Source organism: Mastomys coucha, unplaced genomic scaffold, assembly GCF_008632895.1.
Source record: "Mastomys coucha isolate ucsf_1 unplaced genomic scaffold, UCSF_Mcou_1 pScaffold23, whole genome shotgun sequence".
In the NCBI taxonomy this organism is placed as follows: domain Eukaryota; kingdom Metazoa; phylum Chordata; class Mammalia; order Rodentia; family Muridae; genus Mastomys; species Mastomys coucha.
This window is the reverse complement of record NW_022196906.1, coordinates 113909350-113914740: the sequence shown is the minus strand read 5'-3', so window position 1 is coordinate 113914740 and position 5391 is coordinate 113909350.

Genomic DNA, 5391 nt, shown 5'->3' with positions numbered 1-5391 from the left:
TGCTTGTAAAAAGATTTTGTGTCTGTATCCACTTGACTAATTAATGTATTAGGCAGCCATTGTGTTCCATCACAAACGAAGCCCTTTCCCCAGATAAAGGTGGGGTTAAGAATAAATGTGTTAGTAAGTGGAGTGACACGCCATTCCATTATGGCATAAAAACTTAAAATGCGTGGATGCCAATGGCAATCCGCAGCAGACTGACCTTTTAGCATCAGGCTGCCAAAATATATGTATATATATATTTTAGAACAAGTAAAAGCAAAATATGCCTTTTAAAAATAAGCAAAAAGCAAGGCATGCCTTAATACAGGCAAAAAATGAAATATGCTTTTCAAAACAAGCATAAAACAAAATGCTTTTGGAGCAGAGTGCATGTTCCCCCTCCTTTTAATATTAAAATTTTAAATTTTCAAATTGCGAAATGCACATTGAGTAAATATTGTCTCTGAGAATTATAAATTATCTCAGTAATATGGGTAACATTAAATTGTTGACAAAATATCTAGAGTGTTTGACTATAATAGTCAATTTCATAATTTGTTTTAATTTTATTAGGAACATTGAATATAGAAATATAATATAGGCAACAACCAATTAATATTTTGTTTATGTTAAGGTAATAGCAACTTGAAAGCCCGAGAAGAAATTATTAGTCACATGTGTGTATCTTACTTTTAATTTTGAAATCAAAATTATATTTTAAATATGTCTAAATATTATAAGTAATAAGTAATATATATATATAAGTAATATATATATATAATTATAAGTAATATATAGCTCATATGTATATGTACCCAAATATCAATATACAAATCAAGACTTATTTTTAATACTTGACAAATAGAAACTACAGCACAAAATTTGAGTATTTGTGCTAACACGGGGGAAAATCATGAGAATAAAACATGTGACATATTTAAAATTTTTCATAAAAGGGCTAAAGAGGTAATATATTGTTATGGGGTGTATACATAAGTCTATAGGAAATATAAAAGTATGTATGTAAATTAAATTAAAACAATTAAAACAATTTGTTTTACTTTGGAGAAATATCAATTTTGTCAAAAAATCTTTACTAAGTAATAAGTCAAACATCAATTAATATTTTGCAATAACCAATCTAATTGTTCTATGAGGAAATAGATGTCTTTTTAGGTTTTAATGAATGAAAAAATGTTTTTAAACATTTTTTCTAAAATATCTATGAATTTATCATATAATTTTTTATTAATATATAACAGCTTCATAATAGAATGTTAAACTTTACTTAGAATATGAAAGAAGTTGCAGAGAAGTTGCATTTATATTAATGCTCTCTTTTGCCAAAGAATAGCTGTGGGCAAAAAACTAAACATGATCATAATTGAGCATAATTGACAACAAGTGATAAACTTTTTTTTGATATTGCAAGGCTGTCTCACCAGTTAGTTTCCATTAAAAGATTAGGTCTTGTGGTGAGCTTAAGATGAGGTGTTAGCCAAAAGTAACTTGAAATAAGCAACATTTTTTTTTGATGTATCTGAGGCTTTAATAGTTAACTTACTCTGAGAAATTTAAAGTTTTAGCTTCTTGAACTGAGCAGAGACAAAGAAATTATATATATATATATCTTTTAGCCATATTCAAAGGCAACATTATTTAAAGAATACCGATACATTAGAAATAACATCTTTCCATAAAATTACTAGGATGTAGAGGGAAAAACAGCCTAAAATATTTTAATACCTCTACATGAAATAGGCAAGCCAGATTGCAATGTTTTTATAAGTTTCATGACTTCATTGATTCTTCATGACTCTCAAGTTTAAAATTACTTTTGAACCACACCTGGATAGTTTTGTAATAATGTTGGGTTTTTTTTGTTGTTGTTTTTTTGTTTTTTTGTCTTAAAAAACAATTTCCCTGAGGTAAGGGAGAGGCAAAATCAGGAAGACTTCCCTAGGTCTGGTTAGTAAAACATTTTTTATAACCTTGGTGCTAGTAACGAAAAGAAGCTCCACTTGAGTGTCTCTGAACAATTTTCAGGGCACAAACCCTTTTGAAACAAACTATCAAGAACCTGTTTGACATCAAATAAATTTTTACTTATATCTCTTTACCAATTTAAAATTTTGTTTTTACCACTCTTATCTAATTAAGTTTGTAATTAAAGATGGCCCATATTGACCACCGCTGTCTTTTAACTTTTACTACCTTTGTCTTAATTTTTTAAGTAATATTTAAGCCATAACCATAATTTTTAGAAGGTAAAACCCAATTATAAACAATTATATTCTTAGAGTCAATAATAAGAAACATTATATTTATTACAAGGTTTTTCTAGTGTCTCCCTGCTTTTAAACTGTAGTTAGCCCCAGCCTGGGTTATTGTGAGAATGCCTTATAGAGAATCACATCTAGTCATTTAGAAATGTCAGGGTGAGTGGGGTATGGTGGGGTGCTCACCTTTAGTCCCAATTCCTGGGAGGCCATGGCAGGACTGTCCCAAGTTCGAGATCACCCTAGGCCACACAAGTGAATGCCAGGCCAGAGGTGTGCATGCCTGTAATATTACCACTTAGGAGGTAGAGGCAAGAGAACTGCTACGTTGGGGCCAGCCTGGGTTGTTGAGTGGGGCCCCATCTCAAAAATGAGGATACAAGGTTGTTATGTTGGAATATAACGTTTTGTGTAAAGGTAACCCATACAGGTATAACTAGGAAAATAATCACATTTTATTCATGCCACTGTTCTTTCTGAGGATTAATATTTTAAAAATATGAACACTGGCCTAAAAGTACTTGATGGTCATCTACTATAATCTCATCTTATTCATGAAACCACAGACTTGTGTTCATAGTTGGCCTATAAGAATATTTAAGTTATTTTATTCTTACCTCCATGTTTTCTTTTTATCACCTACCCTCTCTGCCTTTTCCTGAAGCAAGGTCTCCCACTGTACCCCAACTGGCTGGGAGCTATATAGCTCAGAATGGCTCTAAACTTGAAATTTTCCTACCTCAGCCTCCTGAGCACTGGGATTGTAGGCATGTGGCACTACATATGGCTCATACATCACTCTAATCATACCATAAATTAGAACCTTATTTCCTACTCACTTTTAGATTTCTAAATGTATTAAACCTATAAAATGTTAGCACAGAAACAGACATATATTAAACACTAAATTTAAGGTACAAAGCTTAAATTTAGTTTTATTAGCTTAAATTAACTTTTGTCACACTACAGTAAGAATACATATGCTATACAATGTCTATTCCCTGACTCTAAAAATCATTAATTTGGTTTTGTTATTAATCTTGACATTTAAACAATGTTCTAGAAACACAACCATATAGTAAGTGATCTTTAAGACCAGCATTTTTCATTTACTATAATTGCACAAGGCTCATCATATTAGCATATGTTTCTTTCCACTACATAGTTAGTAGTAGTCCATAGTAAGAATGGTTTGTTGAGCCACTCACTGCAGAATTGCTATTATTATTATTATTATTATTATTAAGTTATTTTTATATGTATATGAGTACACTGTAGCTGTCTTCAGAAACATCGGGAAAAGGCATCAGATTCTATTGCAGATGGTTGAAAATCATTAGCTTGTAATTTACTTTCATGACCACTAAATGGCGCTAAGTGTTACTGGCGCTGTGCAGAGAGTACACATGCCTATGCGCAATCGCCACGCCTCTGCTCCACCCTGCACCTGGCCCAGTTTTTTGTTTGTTTTTTGTGTTGAGTTCCTCCGGAGGGAAGAGACTTGCGCGTGTTTGTGCTCAGGCTCTGGCGGTGCATCGGGCCGCCTCACCATGCCTGGTGCTGAGGGCCGGACTCCTTTGCTCCCCAGCACTTGCTCTGTGGAGCCCTAAAGCCAGGGTCCCCCTTGGCTGCCGAGCCCTGGGCCGCCCCAGTCCCCGCCACCGAGCCTGGGCAGCTGTCTGCTAGGACCGCCTTTCTCTGCCCGGGTCTCTGTTGTTTTTTGCCTGGGCAGGTGAGGTGGCTGGCCGGAATCGGTTGGCGTGGAGCGCCTGGCTGTCTGCCCCCCTAGTCGAGCCAGCCATAGATGCCGACCGGAGGTGGCACCGACCCGAGGTGGCACTGAGCCCCCAAGGCCGGGGTTGATGCAGCAAGGCCACGCTGGCCAGGTGTGGAGAATGAGACACATAGGCAGCCGCCTACGCCTGTCGCCAACTTGGCCTTTCTTGCCCCGGTCTCCATTTTTGGCCCAGGCTGCACGACCCCCGGGCCGGGACTAGCCGGCCCCGAAGAGGGAGACAAAGCAGGGCCCTGTGCAGGTCCGGCTAGGCTGCTAGGGGCTGCATTTCTAGCCGGGGCTGAGCTTCTGCCCCTGGCCATTGCCCCCACCAGCAGCTGTGAGCCAGTACCGCCCGCAACTTCTTAGGGGATCTCGGAAAGACAAAGACACAAAAGACTTAGCATTCACTAGACAGGACAGGACACACAAACTTACATATAACACTGAACAAAGACCAGGACTCTCTCCTGGAAGAGCCACAGGGAGGGCATAGCTACATGGCCCACCTCTCCAGCGCCGTATCTCCCTGTCTAGGGTCTGTAACTGGCGAACCTGCCATCTACCAGCGAATCAAATCTTTTTTTTTTTGACTCAACTCTTTCCCTGAGAGAAACTTTTTGCTTCTTTAGACACCTATGGCCCATTCTTATGGGACGGAATGTACTGTACTTATACAACACGATCCGTGCTGTGAGTGGCAGGACGGCGGCTGCACTTTCACACTTTTTGGGGTCTTTACCAGATGTTCCGTCCGTCGGGCAAAAAGCCCGTACCTTAAGCCCCTCATTGAGGTGCCACCTGTCCCAGCCTTCGGGGTTCAGTTATTCGGGGGCCAAGGGGGACCATGCCTGCAAAAGTAAAATGGGAGAGAGAATGAGAGAGAGAGAGAGAGAGAGAGAGAGAGAGGAGGAGACGACGCTGCACAGGTTTGTCAAGGTCTACTTTACTTAGAGCAACTGCTCAATATATACTTTACAAAAAAAAAATAAAAATGGAAAGGGGAGGGGCACGGAACAATGGATTCACTCCAGGGTTGGCCATCTGAAGGATGTTGGCAGGGGGTCCAGGTAGTTCTTCTCGGAAGGTCCTGGTAAACAGGCACAGGATGTTTTTAGCCAAGGTGAATGTCAGGCAGTTCTCAGGCTAGTTGAGGGGCAGGGGGGTGGGTGGCCATGCCTTGGCTCCCAACACATACCATAAAAATAAATCTAAACAAAAACAAAAACAAAAACACTAGCTGTAAAGGTCAAATAAGTGGCAAAGGTGTCATAGTTAGCTATCCTTTAAAATGTATCTTACTATTACTTTTAATATTTGCATGTGTGCGTGTATATGTGTGTAGGTGCCGGT